Genomic DNA, 20,456 nt, shown 5'->3' on the forward strand with positions numbered 1-20,456 from the left:
TTCGATATCTTTATTTTGTTATTATTATCCTGACAAATCACAAAATTTTTATTTTGTATTACACATTATAGTTGGCATCTATATTCTCGCAGTATTCTCGGGGTATTTCAATAACGACACCCTACTGTTAACTTGTCAGAATTCGTGACGCATTTTCCATTCCCTATTCCGATTTAAACTTTTTAGTCTTTTAGCTTATTTTCAACGTATTTACCCCTCGTCTGCTCGCACTTGGCCGATATCCCGAAAGGTTACATGTCACTATATAAAGTTTAGGCCTAAAACCACAAAATCTAATACTGTTGGAATCTTCCAGATTCAAAATGAAAAAAGCAACAACAGGACATTTAGAAATTATCTGCATTATTTATCAAATTTTAAGATTTAAGTTGGTTTTCCGTTTTTAGAAGTTGTTTGCCAAGGCAAGAGCTGAACTGCCGCATCACACAACTCCAGCCATTCTATTGAGCAAAACTGACAGTTTTGGTTTCCAGAAATAAACAAAGCAGGGATTCCTGAACTATCGATGTTTCCAAGCTATACACACAGTTGTTTGCTGTGGTGATCTTATTATTTATTGGTTCTATTAGTTTACTTGGATGGAACATGTGTAAACTTTTATAGAACTTTGAAAAGTCAATATCTGTATATCTATAAACAAAAATCAGCAATGGCATTATAAGATCAGATGTGCAAACATTGTCAAAAGGTTGTTAAATTAACAATTTGAAGGCAATGATGCTGAAAAAATATGAAGGTTCCCTTGCAAATTCAGTCTGTATATCGACAAGTGTCTGCCAGTAAATGTCAAACTAGTAATACAAAACTTACCACAAGTATGTAAAAGAACCAAGTACCGGGTACCTGTTGTGATCATTTTTAGTAAGATAGTGTAATTTTATACAGTAGCAAATAGCTTGTTTAGATAGTGCATAATGCCAATAATATGATTTCCTTTCTATTGTGTAATTAATAAATTTGTTGTTACTTGTTGTTCCATGAAAAATGTTTTATGCACTAGTACAAAATCAGCATGGTTATCCCCACGCTTTTCGGAGAAAAAGTGGGGATATTGTGGTTGTCTCTGTCTTCCGTCCATCTGTCTTGGCCACTATCTCCTCCTACACTATAAGCACTAGAACCTTGAAACTTGTAACACACATGGTAGCTATGGGCATATTTGCGACCCTGCACTATTTGGAATTTTGATCTGACCCCTGGGTCAAAGTTATGGGGGTTTGGGTGGGGCCGGGTCAGAGATTTTCACTCATTTTTTATGTTATTTTACATTAACTTCTTCATTTCTACACCGATTTACTTCAAATTGATATTGAACATCTCTTATGACAATACAGTCAATCTCAACTATGCATGGCCCCATTACCAACCCTGGGGCGCCCTGCCCACATAGACCACGCCCACCCAAAATTGCCTTTTACTATAATTTCTTCATTTCTACACCGATTCACTTCTAATTGATACTGAACTTCTCTTATGACAATACGGTCATTCTCAACTATGCATGGCCCCAATATCAACCCTGGGGCGCACTGCCCACATAGACCACACCCACCCAAAATTGGCTTTTACTATAATGTCTTCATTTCTACACCGATTCACTTCAAATTGATACTGAACCTCTCTGATGACAATACGGTCAATCTCAACTATGCATGGCCACATTACCGTTACCCTGGGGCGCCCCGCCCACATAGACCACACCCACCCAAAATTGCCTTTTTACTATAATTTCTCTATTTCTACACTGATTCACTTCAAATTAATACTAAACTAAATCTCTTATGACAATCTGGTCAATCTCAATTATGCATGGCCCCATTACCAACCCTGGGGCATCCCTGGGTCAAACATGCAGCATGGCAGTGATTTTTTTTTGCTTTTATTTGTTACAGCCTGTGCCATTTGAATTTTTTCAATGAATAAAAGTGGCAAATTTGGGAATTATTTATAGTCAAAAAGGACTAGATTAAAGATATTTATTTTGTAGGATGTTTAAAAAATAAAGTTGAGATCTAGAGTTAAGAAATCATAATTAAGTCATAAGAGACTTCTTTCTTAAAAAAAAAAAAAGTGTGTGTGGGGGGAATTGGGCTTTTTGGGGAAATTTTGGTCAGATATTTGGGAAAAAAAGGGGAATTTTGCGATTGGGAAGAAGCCGAAAATCGGCAGTAATTTTGAGCAAAAAAAAATCCCTGCGTGGGGATACGCGTTGGCCTCTGCAGCGCCATTTCTTGTTAATTTTGTAAAAGGTCATTAAATGTTACTTCATTGATTCCACAGTTTTGCAAAAGATAACAACACTTTGAAATTTCATATACATAAATATTCTTGTAAGTTGATGACAGTGTTTTAGTATTACTGATTGTGTACCTATGATTTTATGTGCAAATAAATGATGTGAAGCGTTTTGTATTTCCACACAATACCGCACACCTTTTTATATATGTACTGAATATGATATACTAACGTCATTTACATGCTTCTGCTAGCGGCTTACCGAAGAACGACAATGACTTCTTTAGCGTAAGAATTCCCGGGTACATTTCAGTAAATTTTCCGTACCAGGTGTACATTTAAGTATACTTAAGAGTACCCCAGGTACATTTAAATAGTACCCGAACCAACAATGAGCAGTACTTAGTGTCTAAAGGGTGATCTTAAGAACGCTCCCACTTAAGGGATCAATACAGAGACCTCCCAGTTACTAAGCAGACACAATATCCACTATACCGCAGCCACCGAACCAGCTTTAAATTCCTGCGGCTAGAAAACACAAACAATTATAAGATGCTAGATCTTACAGCTAGGAACATGTTACTCGTTTGAAGATTGAATTTTTTGGATGCATTACTTTATTTCTGAAATAATAATACTATTTTGAACAAAATAATGTAAAATATTATTTAACAAGGCCATTGTCAAGCAATATGGTCCCCTAATGGCTCCACCATTGTCAGAAATTCCACCATTTTCAGAATTTTTTTTTTGGGGGGGGGTGCCATAGCAACCACAATTTTTGACATAGGAACAAAATGAAATGACGTGCATAATGTCCATATTGCCATCTATCCATGTTGCAAGTTTTTTTGATAACCATGTATTTTTAATAAATATATGGACATGGACAGGTATCTGGCAGGATTCTAATTTTCTTTCGCAAACTATTGTTGAATAGTTTAAATTTTGTCGCCACTAAAAAACTAGCCATTTTGTAGCAATTCTTAAATCACAGTCTAAACTGCATACACTTAGCTCTATAGATACAATTTGAATGCAAATATTAGAATGCATCATGTTAGATCATCCATATTTTTTTATTTAAACATTCAAATAACACATAACACAGTACATATATAAAAAGGTATGTGGTATTGTGTGGAGATATAAAACACTTCACATCATTTATTTGCACATAAAATAAAAGTTACAAAATAAGTAATACTAAAACACTGTCATCAACCTACAGTACACGAATATTTACGTATATGAAATTACAAAGTGGTGTTATTTTATTACCTTTTACAAAATTAACATTGCTGGTTTTGTACTAGCTAAACAAGGGACAAAATTGTCACAAAACCAGGTTTTCATTGTGAAAAAAACTCTGAAAAAGGGAGACAACTCAAACTGAACTTTTGAAATGAACAAACAAAATTAACCCCCTTTGTAAGTTTGTTTTAAAATAAATCTATTTTTAGTCGTGGCGACCTTGACATTGGAGATATTGACGTGATTCTTTTGTGCGACACACCGTCCCATGATGGTGAACAAATGTGCCAAATGATTTTAAAATCTCATAATGAATGACATAGTTATAGCCCAGACAAGCTCATTTATGGCTATTTTTTACCTTTGAACTCAAAGTGTGACCTTGACCTTGGAGATATTGACGTAATTTTTTCGCGCGACACACCGTCTAATGATGGTTAACAAATGTGCCAAATGATTTTAAAATCTCACAATGAACGACAAAGTTATGGCCCGGACAAGCTTGTTCCGCCCGCCCGCCAGCCCGCCCGCCAGCCAGCCTACCCGCATTCGCCAATCTTATAACCAGTTTTTTCCTTCGGAAAACCTGGTTAAAAACATTTATCATTGATTAACAAGTAACAAACAATTTATTAATTACACAATATAAAGGAAATCATATTAATTGCATTATCCATTTACTAAACAAGCTATTTGCTACTGTTTAAAATTACACTTTCTTACTAAAAATGATCACAACAGGTACTTAGTGCTTTTACATACTTGTGGTAAGTTTTGTATTACTAGTTTGACATTTATTGGCAGCCACTTGTTGATATACAGACTAAATTTGCATGTGAACTTTCTCATTTATTTAGCATAATTGCCTTTAAATTGTTAATTTAACAACCCTTTGACATTTTTTGCACATCTGATCTTATTATACCATAGCTGATTTTTGTTATAGATCAACAGATATAGACTTTTCAAAGTTCTATAAAAGTTCACACATATGTTCCATCCAAGTAAACCAACAGAACCAATAAAGATCACCACAGATAATAACTGTGTGTATAGCTTGGAAACTTTGATAGTTCAGGAATCCCTCCTTTGTTGATTTCTGTAAACCAAAACTATCAGTTTTGCTGGATAGAATGGCTTGTGTGATGCCCAGCTCTTGCCTTGGCAGAACAGCTTCTAAAGACGGAAAACCAACAAATATCTTAAAATCTGACCAATAATGCAGTCGATTTATAAATGTCTTGTTTTTTGTTGACTTCTTTTACATAAAATTGTGGTAAGAAGATCCAAAGGTATCGGATTTTGTGGTTTTAGGCCTAAACTTATAGTGATATGTAACCTTTCCGGATATCGGTAAAGTGCGAGCAGACAAGGTGTAAATACGTTAAAAATTAAAGCTAAACGACTAAAAAGTTAGATCGGAATATCTTTAAATTTTGTGAATAAATGTGTTTCTAATGGATAACAACCACAACTTACCAGAATATTGCTCATGATCACACCTACAACTTCTTTCTGAGAGCGAATGGAAAATGCGTTACGAATTCTGACAAATAAACAGAAGGGTGTTGTTATTGAAATAACACGATAATACCGGAAGAATAGAGATGCCAACAAAATGTTTAAAACAAATATTTTTTTAAGAAGCATTTGTGATTTGTCAGGATAATAAAAACAATAAGATATCGAAAAGATCAAAGCTACTAAATTTGACAGAAATCTGAGATTCGGCAATATATTTCAGACGGGTTATGACCTCGTTAATTGTGTTTGATAAAGACTATCACTATTTGTAGTGAACCAGTCTTTGGCTTATTTTACCCACTGAAGACGAGTATTCAGGGGAGAGGGTAATGTCTTAATTCTGGAACGGTTGCGAAGAAAAACAAATAATGCGAGAATATTTAGTGCGATTCACTACACAATTATGATGTCATTGATATAATTTTTCTTGAGGTATGCATTAACATGTGATTTAGCATACGTCAAAGTGTTTATTATTTGTTCAAGGTCATAAATAGCATAGCGAAAATATATGTCGCGTGAAAATTTTTTTTGAGACGCATCCATATGTGGTATTCTTATGTAATTGTATGTCTAAATTTCCATATGTATGAACGGCCCGTATAATAAAGGCATTATTTGCTCTAAATGACATAGACTTACCAATAGCTAGTCTATCTAATAGCTATGTCGTAATTTAAACTAAGGGAGATAAGCCTATTAAAAATAACTACAGTACAGTCACAGGTGGAAGTAACGTACCCTGGATAGTATATTCAAATAAATATATAAAATCATGTTGAATGACAGAAAAAATGAAAAAAGCGAAAAAAAATCCCCACCCTTTGATATTAAAATCATAACAAGGTCATTAACTAGAATTTTCATAGGCCTTTCTTAATAACCTGAGCTTGACAATCTGTATGAATTCAGGTTAAGATATATTCGAATGACAACTTGTTCTAGATCTGTTTGTGTGAAATAAACAGGCAAGACATGCTTTTCTTTGATAACAATGTAACACGATGAATCGAAATCAAAGTTTTGATTAATGTGTGCTGCTAACAACTCGTGTTGGTTTGATTTGATGAGTGCATGCAATTTGCTTTCGCCTTTCCTTTCGCTGCAACGAGCCATCTCTGTTTTCAAAACCTACCACTTCAAGTTAATTACACTAACTTTGTAATATGGCTGTTGGTATAAATAGCGAAACGACTAACTGAATGCGTCATATTTACAATCAACCGAAGCGACAACATGTTCGTCCAAACATTGTGCGAAAAATTTATTCGTGAGACATGAAATTTCAATGCTAATGGGCACCAGAAGAAGTACATGTTCAGCGTCACATGTCCTTTCAAAGATATAGAGGGACTGCGTTTTACGTCGATATATAACAGTCCGCACGACTACTTAAACTACAAGCCAACGCTGGGCCATGTGTTTCTCGATAAACCGCCACTAGTTGCGTTTGAACGATATGTTGACTTGATGTTTTCTGTTGCAGATGAAAAGATTGATGTGTGCTACTTCAAAATATTGAAAACATTGGTACCAGAACATTTCGCAACTCTTAACGAGCGCATAAAGAAGGGTAGATACATGCAGTCAAATCCAACCTTAAACTACAGACTGCCGATATGCATCATACTAGTTTTGGAATCGAGGAGTTCAGCAAAGTGTATTCGGTGAAATCGACTTGTCTATCTTTGGAAAGGACTCAGATACGATTGAAGCTGAACACCTACTTTCGAGCATTCATGACATTACTCGATTGTTCGGAAAATGATATCGTGGAAATATTGGTAAAAAAAGGAGTTCTACCAAGTTAAAACTTTCAGCTCATCAGTACACAGCAAGAGCTCACAATATGTTTAAAAATTGCGAGAAGCTGTGGTGAAATATACGAAGCGTTTAAAACTGGCATCGAAATGAGAGAGATAAATGCTAACGGATACGCACTGCAACCAAAATATGAATATCTAAATTCAAATTTATGTCAGGCGTTAGAGGTTTTGTTTGTAATGCATCCTTTGTACCGCATGCACATCAACAGTCTTCATATTGAAACGGATCTGATCGATGGGGGAAAAGGTAAACTAGTCAATGCTATTCCTAATCGAAATCGCAAATTTGTTGAAGATCCAAAGGATCAGTCGAGTCTCCCTAAAAGATGCTTTTCAAAATTTGCAAAACAATTAAAATGCGTTGTTCTGATGATAAGGCATGTTCGGAGCAAAATGAGATAATCAGTATGCCGGTCGATTTGTCAATTGGAAAGAAGAAATCGTGGAAACGTTTACCCCAGAACAAGAGGTAAAAGAGTACCCGATGCCCGTAAGCGACATGTTGCCCGAAAAAGACCCGTGTAACGTTTACTTCATCAATCAGTTTCAAAACGATGAACAAGAAGACATGCTCTCTCAAGCGGTTAGAACATGCATTCCCAACATTCACATCCCATCGAACTTTATCGCATTTTGTATGTCGAAGGAATTGCTATCAAACGGCCTCGTGTTGTACATTCCTGCAGATGTTGTGTTGTAGTCTGTTGTGCGCATATCATTTTTTTGTTATATAGTTATTACATGTGTTTTGTTAGATGAATGAAATAAAAACCAGTAATGTTGCGCTTCATACTATTCGTCTTGTTTGCGTCTCTATGTAGCTGTAACGATAACTGCTGCAAGAAATCGCCAGAGCGCGATCTGGGTATATACAATGGTGAATTCTCGATCGTTTCCTATGATGATGCGCTAGAAAAGTTACGCAAAATTGTATATATTCCTGAGAGAATGTACACAACGCAAAATGATATTCTCGAGGCCATACGAAAAGTCATACATCAAAATTTGGCCGTGAATGACAATTATTTGACCATTGATAATCACAGGGACAGGTTTTGTTTCCAAATCAAAGGCAAACTCTTTTTGATTTTAACCGAGAGTATATGTTGGAGGCTAGCTACTGATTCTCTATTTCGATTCTTGTTACCAGATAATACATCTAATCATTTTGCAGACATTGAAAAACGCAGTACCGATAATGATCTCGTCACACCGACAGTTTCAAACGAAATTGACACACATACAAACAGCGAAATGCAAAACACAACGCTTGCTTATATCCCCAACAATGGTTCAACAACCACGAAGGTTAACAAAAAAAGCACTCAAGCAACACTGAGAGTTGCACACGAAAATACCACTACAACATTAAGTAAAAAACATAATGAATCAGTTGTCAATATCCTTAACAATGGTTCAACAACTACATCGAGAGTTGCAAACGAAACAAGCACACAACAAAAGTACAGTGAAATCCATAACATAACGAGTGGTAATATCACAAACAATGGCTCAACAACCACAAAGCTTAACGAAAATAACGAACAAGGATTTGTCGTTGTTATAATCGAAGTTGTGTTTTGCATTCTAGCCGTGTTTTCAATCGTTCTTGGACTAATAGGATTTGTGTGAAACGTAATAAAAAAACAAAGGAACTAAAATAAATAAAAACCTTTATACAAACTGATCTTGTCATTTTTGATGGTTTAAGCCAAGCATGCAGTCGTTTAGTAAAACTGTAAACAGCACCGATTATAATGCATACGATGCGGTCATTTTTGGACATAAAAACATTCATCTAAAAAAGGTTTTCACTCATGTAAGCAACGAATTTATTTTGAACATTATCGAGCGTTCTATCAAGATAGCGCTGTTCTACAACAAAGATAGGCCTGCTCAATGCGTTCATTTATTCAAACGAAAATATTTGGGTATTTCATGCGAAACGGCTAACGTAGCGCTGTTAAAAGCGGATCGAGAAGAGTTTGTGACTGTGCCACCTTTCAATCCGCGTGCGTACAAGACATTTTCATTTGACGAAAACGCAGCAGCGTCGATCACATCACCTAAAACTTGGAAACAATACGTGCTTGTATATCGACGTGAAGGAAAAATCTATTTCGTATGAAAATTGTACAACAAAACGAACCCTGAGTCAGATTCGAATTCCTGGCATGGGACTTGATTCACCGAGTGACGATGATTAAAAAAAAAACAACAGCTTTTGGGTCTTATATATTGCACTAACATTTGTGGTTGTTGCTTTGGTTATAGTTATAGTTATTGCGTATGTGTTGAAAGAATTTCGATCTAGACGTGTACAAACTACTACTACAGTTCACAGTAACAAGCGCATAATTCTCGTATAAAACCATTCACGCAAAGTCAGTAGTTGTCATAACGTAAAAAATGTTGAGCTGTGAGTTTGTGGCTGCGATGGTAGCAAATTACTTGGAATGCAAGCAGTTTGAGGACTCAAATGACACTCTTTGTGACATTGTCGAATGTGTGATTTTGCTTGTAAATAGCACTGTTACAATGCATGTTCTTACAAAGGATGAATTGACCATAGCCTGTTTTGATGAAAACTATTTCGCCGAATTGCTCGAACAAAAGCTGAAAAGTGGTTTGAGCTGGGATGTGTTTGTGACTGTATTTGTTTTGTTTGTGGCCGTCGTACGTGAAATATCGAATAAACTACAGAACGTGTTCCGTAAATATAGACTTACTGACTGGCTTGCAAATCAACCTGGTAAATTGACATCCTTTATACAGTATTGTAAGCGAGTTTGTTGAACAAAAAGTCGAAAACAGACACATTTTTGTTTGGTTGTTTTATTCAGGATCGCATTCACATTCAACTTCACATTCTGTTGATAACGATATGTTTGAGGCCAAATTTCGAATAATTCAAACTCATCAAGAATGTCTTTGAGACCAATCATATCGATGATTTCTTTGCACATAGCAGAACCATTGTTTTTTAGAAAACTGTGTTTCTTCTCAACCACGCCATCGCGGTAAAAATGTTGAAATATAGTTTTGTATAGTTTGGTCTGTCCATAACAAGCATCAAGTCGTCCTCGTCGTCATCTTCACCCAATCTTACATACACAGTCAAATGAACTGTTAGTCCAAAGCATTTGATTTTGATCTGATAATCGAATTAGGGAGTAGGTTCATAATCCGGAAAAAACAATGCATATGGTTCAAATGTTTCAGATTTTGACATGCGAAACAATTTCACCCTAGGCTCCTCTGTGGATATTATGCTCATATGCTTTGATATAATCTCCCACAACTTATTCGCAGCAGATTGAGATTTGATTTTTCATTTTCTTTTCTGTATACGTTTCTCCTCTGGTGTTTTCGAACGAGCATTGAAGCATATGCTTTGAAAGTTCACCATGTTCTGAAATGTGACCAATGTGGCAACGTTAACAGACAAAGTGAAATGGTTTGTGATACATATCGTCACAAAATGTGCATATATAAGCGCTACGCAAAGAGTTAACTTCATTTGTCGATGTTTGCGACTCTATTTCTTGGCATTTTGCTTATTCAATTCATCATCGAAGAACAAAACTCCGATTTTTGGGATCGCAAAAAGACTAAACTTTACAACAACAAGAAAAAGCCATGATTGTTGTTACAATCCTTGCGTTGATTTGTATTCAAGACTTGCGATGCGACCAGACGGTGAATGCGATATATCAAAATTTGATGTTTTAAATTGACAGTCTGAACGAAACGCTCGAATTAAAAGATTACGTAATAGTTTATTCGCGAGGGTCATTTGATGGGAACAATACGTGCTTGTATATCGACGTGAATGAAAAATCTATTTCGTATGAAAATTGTACAACAAAACGAACTCTGTGTCAGATTCGAATTCATGGAATGGGACTGGATTCACCGAGTGACGATGATTCCAAAATAAACAGCTTTTGGGTCTTATTTATTCCACTAACATTTGTGGCTGTTGCTTTGGTTATAGTTTTTGTTTTTGTGCAATTTTTCCTTGCTTTCTGTGATGGTTTACAATGCCGGTAATCAAATTCTAAGGTGAAAGTTTTACTCGTCAAATAACAAGTAGTCGATATATGATCATATATAACATAAAACAGGACAAAACTCATGACATAAACGAGTATGACACTTTGCATATGCTTTGAAAGTTCTCCATGTTCTGAAATGTGACCAATGTGGCAACGTTAGCAGACAAAGTGAAATGGTTTGTGATATAGATCGTTACACAATTTTCAAATAAAAGCTCTGCACAAAAAGTAAGCTTCATTTCATTTGTTGATGTTTGCGACTATATTTCTTGGCATTTTGCTTATTCGATTCATCATCGAAGAACGAAACCCCGATTTTTGGGATCGCAAAAAGACTGAACTTGACAACAACAAGAAGCCATGATTGGTGTTACAATGCTTGCGATGATCTGTATTCAAGACTTGCGATGGTGGTTTTCTGTTAGAAAAATACGAAAAGAATGCATACAGGTAATAAAAAAACTTCGTGAGGACTTTCGAACAGATTGTTGCTGTGGTCGCAAAGTCTGCACCAAACTTATTGCGAAACTTTAGGTGGAGAAAGAGAAAGCAGTGAAAGACTCGCATACGTGTATTATTTGCTGTAATGACGAGAAAACCTGTGCCGTAACACCATGCATGCACCTTTTCTGCGTAAACTGTTGCTGGTACATGCATATGTACAGGAACAAATGCGCTGTGTGTAGAACTGATATCGTCTTCGTCAACAATCAAAACCTCATCGATATCCATTGATAAGGCAACAAATGTTTACAGTTCATTGATACAATTTATTTACAACATATACAAAAAATAAAACATACGCAAGTCAACATAATCATACAATATTGCAACAACGTAGTCATTCGTCATCATTGCTCAATTGTAGATCACTGAGTATAGTCTTTTCCTATTTAGTTTTTTACAGCTTTTTTCACCAGATTTGCGCATTCTCTTAACAGCCAGAGCGTTCATAGTTTCCTTTTCATTATCGTTCATCGTATCTGACATTTCTGTATCGGAGATGTCGATATCGGCATATTGGCGTTTTTCCTCAACATTGGAAGATTTTATTCGCTCTATTAGCGCAAACATGTTTTCGTCTTCCCCAGAACCGAGTATTTTGTTAATCACATCAATTGGAACTCGATCTAAAACGTTAGAGCTCACAGTCTTCACAACATCGTCCTGCAGGTTTTTTGTTTTCTTGATACCCTTCATCAGATTCTGCGTTCTTAATTTGAGGCTTTTGTACTGCGCTAGTTTGGCATCATTTTGTTCAAGTTTCTGTGAAAGTTTTTCTATCTTCGAATAATCGTTAGGCGACAAGAAGACACCTGACTCGACTTCAGAAACCAAAATCCTTTTCACGCCGTGATTCAGTACTGTGTTCGCAAACTGCTGTATTCGTTCTCGGTTGTTCATTTTCATAGCATAGCTCGAGGTAAACATTGCTTGTGCCATCGTAGAAAATGATTGCGAGTGTTCTTATTTTGTTAACTGCAGCTATATATACACGTGAAAGTCTTACTTGTTCATCATTGGTTGGAATGATCGAATGTAGTACGCCTCTTTTGCTTTACGCACATGTTACAGTGTAACGTTCTTTTACATCGCACAAGTGTTGATCATTCTAACAAATGATCAGTACCTCGACAATAATGCTGTTCTGTTCGAATATGAGAGTTGTGTGTGTGAATGCGTTTTTTCAGATTAACGGTCTCGCCAATATACTCACCGCCGCAAGTGTTGCACTTAAAACATATATTACGTCTTTTGACTTACAAGATAGGTTTTCAGCGTCTTCCACCATGTATACAAAACCACATTTGAACTGAACACTATTTCCACTCTTTATTTGAGAACATAGAGTGCAGCACTCACCGTTACATGGTTTAACTTTGTAGTCCATCAACAACTCGAAATAGTGAAATTATGACTGAAAATATGTTTATTCGTTTTTTGTTACAAAAACATGAAGATCAGCTGGCACGGTGAAATTGATTCCTTTTTCTTGCACAGCACAAGTAATGTCAAAACACGAACAGTTTTGCGAATTTAGCTGACTGATATGTAGAGTTTTGCTAAATTGTGTGAAACAAAACTCAATGGTCAAGTCGAATATGAACACGTTTTCGTCTCCAATATCGTCTAGTATGGTTTCAAAAGTGCTTTCGAGCCGTTCTTGTTCATTGATAAAAACGCTGATTCATCTATGAACTTGGATGAAAAATTCGTGAGTGTTACCAATGCTCTCGCTCTCTATGGTATACATGTCGTCATACGAAGTCATTGTGAATTATGACAATAATGGATACAAACGCTTTAATATATGTTAACTCTTTACAATGGTATCGTTATGCCGAGCTATGCTGTGTAGTACAATAATGAAGCAAATAGCAGTTATCACAAGCACAATGAATCCACCAATACTAACAGCAACAGTTTCCCACAACGTGAGTTTTTTAAGCCCCGGTTCGTCATTCGATGCACTTTTACCAAACAATACCTCGCGAATTGTGAGTCTTTTTTCGCATTTTTCGAATGAAATTGTCTTTGATCGTATGTCGACAAACGTACATATTCATGTTCACTGTTTGCTCTTTTTTAGCGTACACAATGAAGTGATCGCTTGTTAAAGAAGTGTCATCTATATTATTTTTTTTTTGAAACTTTGCCTGACTCATAGTGTGTGCCGTGTTCTGAGTAATGCTAACCAAATATGAAAGAACCGTAGTATCCAAATCGTAAACACTCGCAATACTTGAGTGCGAACACTTCGCATCAATCCGAAAACATTTGCCATTTTTCGCTTTCACAGCACCAATATCGCAGTATGTAAAATTAGCCAATTGTATTAGTGGTACGCGAATAAAATGACCCTCTCTCGCTATAAGCACAGCATTCGTGCTCTAGGTGCAATTCTCAATTTGATATGTATTTCTGAATAACGACATACATGTGCTATCAACAGTTGTGCCATCTTTGGTGCTGAAGAAAGTAAGTTGATATTTTTCGCGAGAATAACTTCGTTACTCACTTGTTTCACAGTTTGACTAAGTATTGCACGTAAAGCATGATGACCTTCGTTGATAACCAAGAGTGTGTATTCACGAAACGGAGAAAAATGCGTATTAGAGGAAATCTCGAAAGATGAATCCAAGTTGATGAAATAGCAACGATTGTTTTGTACTTTGCCGATTGTAGTAGAACGATTACATGTTAGGCAGTAACAATTTTGCAATCCATACGTAGATACTTCTGCAACGGTCTGCTTGTTGTGCTTAATCCCCATTTTATGCTTGTTGATAGTATCTTGCATATTTTGAAATTGTTGGTTAACGATGTTATCGTTTTTAACTGGCAGACTTTCGTTGAGTTTTGGCTTGTTAAGAGCATTTTGAATTTTCTGAAATGTTTGGTTAACAACAGTATTTTTTTGTAACTGGCAGACTTATCTTGTTTTTTGGCTTGTTGGTAGAAGTTTTAATAACGTGAAATTTTTGGCTAACAATAGTATCGGCATTTTGAATATCGTGAACTGTTTGGCTTACGATAGGTTCAACGATAGGTTCAACGATAGGTTCGTTTGTTACTGACAGAACTTTAGTGTTTTTGAAAAAAAGTCAGAAAATTCGATAATTGAAACATTTTCAGCGCTTTGCTTTTTATCCGAATTATCGTCAGAGTAATCCTCATCAAAGTTATCCTGGTAAGAGTGATCCTCGTCAGATTGATCATCGTCAAAGTCGAACGTATCATCGATTTTTAAGCGGATCTCACTCATTTCTTGCTCTATTTGTGTAATTGTGTCTCGCAATTCTTTGGACTAAGAAGGGATTATTTCCAAACCTAGATCATTTTCTTTGATATACTTGCCGACTGCCAAATAATTCAGTTTTCTCTTCAATTACGCATCTTTAATTCGTGTTAACGCATGATCCAGTCTCTCGGGACTAGCACCTTCTAAATTCACATCGCACCATGTTCCGAACGTTGTACACAGTTTAGTATTAAATCTTATGAAGGCATGACCGTGTATTCCATTTGCACAAATTTCACTTCCATCATAGGTCAATAAAAAATTGTACGGAAACAAAGGTATCCAAGCGTGTGTGTAATTCTCAGTATACACATATTCCACAAACTCACTGATAGAGTACGTTTTCGGCTCAATTTGCAATCTAACTAATAGACTGGGTAAGTCGTAAGTAATAAACATTGATCCCGCTACAAAACAACTACACTGTATACCGGTTTCGAAAACGCTTGTCCCCTGTTGGGACATCTAGATAAACCTATTGATTTGAATTGTTGCTCATGTGCTTCTAAACAAAACTCTGGGTTTTTCATCCATTTGTTGACAAATTGTAAATTTTCTTTGACATCGTCGTATAATGACAAATACTCATAGGTTACGTTTATCAACACATAAAATAAACCATTCGTAACGTCAATCGGTATGTCCTGTACAGGCTTGAAACAAGACGGTTCATAGAAATTTGGTTTAAGACGTCCTTACGCATTTGTTTGTAAAACTTAGGAAACAAACAGGGCTATTGTATGCACGAACACATACATGACGAGTATTTGATGAATTGTCATATGAGAAAGTTCCTATATAAGTATTTTCAAACAACAATTTGAAGTTATTTGTCTTCCAGTCATTCACATGGATTACACCACAAATAGCATTCCTATGTGTCTGTGAACCGGTTTCCAGCATTTAAAAATAAATACAAGAGAACATTTTGCACATCAATTCGAAACGTACGCCAGACTCAAAGCTTCTCTACAACCAACGAAGTTGACAATGCGTCTATTTGATGAAATTGTTGGATTTGTTTGCAGCAAAACAAACATTATCAAGAAAAACCTTTTCAGTTTGGTCGTTTCTGATCAAAGATGTGACAAAAGAAACTTTGAACGTTCTTGCTACTAAAACGAGCCTGTGTAGATTCGATTATTGTATAGTTTTATTCACGCCGAAAACTGGATATGTGGTGCAATTGATTTTCATGGTGTTGAAAAGTCAAAATATTGCCAAAACTATTCTTGAAACAGAGCACGTTTTTGAAATGTTTAGCGCACATGCGATGACTAGATATACCAATAAAATCACTATGACGAATATTGTATCACATCGTGATTGCTAACAAAAATGTATTGTATCATAGCTTGTGTTTTCGTGTTTTGTTCAGAAACTTCTCAAATAACAAACAAAACGCAAAATTGTTTAAAGTTTTTTATAAACATATACAATCGAACACAAATGAACAAACATGCATTAAATGTTAATAATTGAGTCTCACATCTTCTTTGCCCATGTGCCAAATGTGCGTATGGCGAGCGTTCATTAGCATGTGTTGATATACATATTCATCCATGTACCGATCGTATGCCTCATCGAATGCCTTATAGTCAAAATAATTAATATGGTCGGCCTCTTCATCCCGTTTTCATCAATCAAATGTTCATGTGACGACTGAGCATAGGGTAGACGTTCAATCTGATTTTGTTTTTTATCATCGACGCCACTGATTTCGGGTTCGTTGATGAGCATGTCTTGATTTTCATAACCATCCATGTATTGATCGTATGCCTCATAGTCACAAAAATAAATATGGTCGGCCTCTCCATCCCGCTTTTCGTCAATCAAATGTTCATAAGACGACAGAGCATATGGTAGACGTTCAATTTGTTTTGTTCTTCATCATCGACGCCACTGATTTCGTCCGCAAAACAATTGTCGGTTTCTTATTTATATTTTTCCTCCAAAAAGCGTTCGTACGATTCCAAAAACTGATCTTCTATCATATCATCGATATCACTGCATCTGCAAATCCAACACATTTTTCGATCATGTTTTTTTACATCTTGATTGGAACCTTTTGGAGTTGTGTCATTATCATCGTCGTTTCTGTCCTGGCAATTTTTTTTTATCTCGTTTTGCATTGCGTATTTTAGTTTTTCGTTTTAAAAGTTGCCTTTGCGAACGCCTTTGTTCAGCCTTTTTACGCTGCTTTTCAGTTTGTTTTCGATAAGAATTGGGGCGCGTACGAGTTCAATTCTTTTCAATTTTTTACCGTTAGCAGATTATCGAGATCACTATAATCATCGTATTCGACATCATTTTTGTCATCTTTGGTTTGAAGGCTATCAACCGATTTTTTTTTAACCTGATTGGTTATAATCGCTTGAATAAACATCTTTATCGGTTTCTGTTTGCACAATTCCATAGTTTAATCTTTGAACAACTCTATATTGCTTTTAGAACTCGTTTTGCAAGTACCTACCGAATTACTCACTGTCAAAAGGACAAGCACGGCGAAACCGTCGCTGACTGAGTCTCACTTCTTCTTCTTTGTTCATGTTCCAATCGAACACAAAGGGGCAAACGGGACACAGCTGTCGATGCCTAAGTCTCACATCTTCTTTATTCATGTTCCAAAAGGAAATGTGCACATGGCAAAACACGCATCGACAACGCACTCAATAGTGTCGGAGATTACACAAGGGTCGTAGACGAACTCTTGGCTTGCCAGGTCTTCCTTCGACACGCCGTAACGGCCATAGCCGCTTATATGCGGATTAATGCTCCGTTTTGATAGCCTGTTTTCAACGGTTAGAATTATCTGATACAACGACATGTTTGCGAACTAACGTTCTTAGCCTCACTTACGCATTCATCTGCTATTTATGCAAAACATTGTAATGTAAATTTTATATTCATCCATGTACCGATCGAATGCCTCATTGTCAGAAAAATAAAACGCCCGGCAAAATTATCGGGGGGGGGGGGTGGAGGGTCTTTTTAAAAAACCCACCCCCTTATTCAACCCTCTGCACATTTACCAGGCCTATAATATAGCGCCGCATCCCATCCCTAAAATGGACACAAGAAAAAAGTGGCTGTGGTGTAATGTAAACGTTGATATGTCATTAAGCAATATACAATTTGCATTAGATTTGTTATCACATACATGTTTTGAGCAATATCGAATTATAATTCAAGACCACGAATTGACCGGTGAATATTCCCTCGTATTTAATTGAAAAACTTGAAAGTATTTTTTAAATTATTGATCCACACATACAATATTTATGGGTTTTTTGTTTTGACACGACGGAATCTTCTTAATATTGCTGACTAAAATTTTAGGTTTTGTGATTAAACGTTGCCTTGCAATGTGCAAAACACTTTTATGTGTGGGTCAATTATAGTCTTCCACAATTATTAGGTCTAATTGCTTTAAATTAGGGATGCAAGAGGTTACCAAAACATTAACCGGTTAAACTTTTGCCGTAACCGGTAAATAACCAGTTAACCGAAAACGCTCAATGCACGAACGGTCAACCTTTGTGAGCAATTAATATATACAACAGAGATCCCTTAAAAAAATTGCAATAATTTTCTTAAGACATTTGACCCATTTTATATTTTGCTTAAACAATAAAGGTGAGTATTCTTAGAGGTGTCTTTCATCGGTTTGAAACAGTCCATCAAAATGATTACCAGACATATTCACAACAAACATTTAAAATACATATAAAACAATAGCACGAAAAATAAAACTAAATATAAACAAAAAAACATTAACAAGGCTGCTTATTACTTAAATGTTTGAGTGACAGACATATAAAAAAAAATCAAACTTCGATACACTTCTCGAACAATTTAATAATAAATATTGTGGGGAGATGGTGAAAGCTCTAACAGTGTCACATTATTTTAAATCAGTCAACGGTATCGGAATAATGAAGGCGCTGTTTGTTTTCATAACAACAGGTGTCCGATGTTTATCAATTCCAATATGTCAATCCATTGCATTAAATAGGCATGAAAGGACATAATAACGTTCGTATACAAAATCACATTTCCAAGAAATTGGTTCTTCACATGATAACACTTTTTACAATACCTAACTTTCGTTTCAAAGGTAAACATCAATTACCTCTGGAAGCAACATATGGGGCATCCTTCATCTGCTTATGATATGTATTTATTATTGGAATATTTATCTTTAACAGTAATCTCGTTGTCGGAAATTAGCAGTATAACACCGGGGTACAGGAAAAGAAGCCTTAACCTATTAACACAGCTGTTACGGAAATTAAGTTCAAAATAATGTATACTTTCTCCTCAGAAATATCCTATTCATAACATCAACGTCTGTATGAAAGGAAATATGTGATTTTATCACAAAGCATCGAAGCAACATATCAAAAACATTAACTCATATTGATAAATGAACACCATGTTGAGAGTACGTTATAATTTTTGTACAAATTAATGGGAATGAGTAGCAAACGGATACTTTCTCTAAGTAACCTTACTATCTGTAGTGTTAACTTGATGCATATATTATTTAAATGCATATTTTATACCTAGTCATCCATATTAACGTTAAATTACTTTATCAAATGAAAACATTAAGTCTCCTTACCAGTTTTCGTTAAATAAAATGCTAAACTGTTAAACAAAATATTTTTTTCCAAATGTATGTAATTTAAAGTAACGTATTGGCATATTTTCGTAATTTTAATAATATATTGACACAAATTTTCTAACAATATACTGTGTGAACTATTTTAGACTAATTTCACTTGAAAGGTTCTAATTATCCCCACGCTTTTTGAAAAAAAGGTGGGGATATTGTGGTTATCTCCGCCGTCCGTCCGTCTGTCTGTCTGTCTGTCCGTCCGTCCTGGCCACTATCTCCTCCTACACTAAAAGCACTAGAACCTTGAAACTTACACACATGGTAGCTATGAGCATATGTGCGACCCTGCACTATTTGGAATTTTGATCTGACCCCTGGGTCAAAAGTTATAGCGGTTGGGGTGGGGCCGCGTCAGAAATTATCACTCATTTTTTTAGGTTATTTTACATTTACTTCTTTATTTCTACACCGATTCACTTCAAATTGATACTGGACCTCTCTTATGACAATACGGTCAATCTCAACCATGCATGGCCCCATTCCCAACCCTGGGGCGCCCCGCCCACATAGGCCACACCCACCAAAAATTTCCATTTACTATTATTTTTTCATTTCTACACGGATTCACTTCAAATTGATACTGAACTTTTGTTATGTCATTATGGTCAATCTCAACTATGCATGGCCCTAATCCCAACCCTGGGGCGCCCGCCCACATAGGCCACACCCACCAAAAAATTCCATTTACTATAATTTTTTCATTTCTACACGGATTCACTTCAAATTGATACTGAACTTCTCTTATGACATTAGGGTCAATCTCAACTATGCATGGCCCCATAACCAACCCTGGGGCCCCGCCCACATAGACCACACCCACCCAAAATTGCCTTTACTATAATTTCTTCATTTCTACACCGATTCACTTCAAATTGATATTGAACTTCTCTAATGACAATACAGTCAATCTCAACTATGCATGGCCCCATTAACAACCCTGGGGCCCCGCCCACATAGACCACACCCGCCCAAAATTGCCTTTTACTATAATTTCTTCATTTCTACACCGATTCACTTCAAATTGATACTGAACTTCTCTTATGACAATACGGTCA

The 20,456-nt window shown here is 36.0% G+C and overlaps 1 protein-coding gene and 1 long non-coding RNA gene across 2 annotated transcripts in view; one reads left to right on the forward strand and one right to left on the reverse strand.

Moving 5' to 3' along the window:
• LOC127832535 (apoptosis-inducing factor 3-like) overlaps window positions 1-5,744 on the reverse strand; it is an 82,446-nt gene extending 76,702 nt beyond the window's left edge. Inside the window, exon 1 of the mRNA XM_052358061.1 lies at window positions 5,677-5,744. The gene's annotated coding sequence lies outside the window, so the exon portion shown is untranslated. The remainder of the gene's footprint in view (window positions 1-5,676) is intronic.
• LOC127832572 (uncharacterized) lies at window positions 5,325-7,642 on the forward strand. The gene is made up of 2 exons (XR_008026961.1): window positions 5,325-5,466; window positions 6,521-7,642. It is a non-coding gene; the product is annotated as an uncharacterized LOC127832572 (long non-coding RNA).
• The last annotated feature ends 12,814 nt before the right edge of the window (window positions 7,643-20,456 follow it).

Source organism: Dreissena polymorpha, chromosome 1 (genome assembly GCF_020536995.1).
Source record: "Dreissena polymorpha isolate Duluth1 chromosome 1, UMN_Dpol_1.0, whole genome shotgun sequence".
Taxonomy (NCBI): Eukaryota; Metazoa; Mollusca; class Bivalvia; order Myida; family Dreissenidae; genus Dreissena; species Dreissena polymorpha.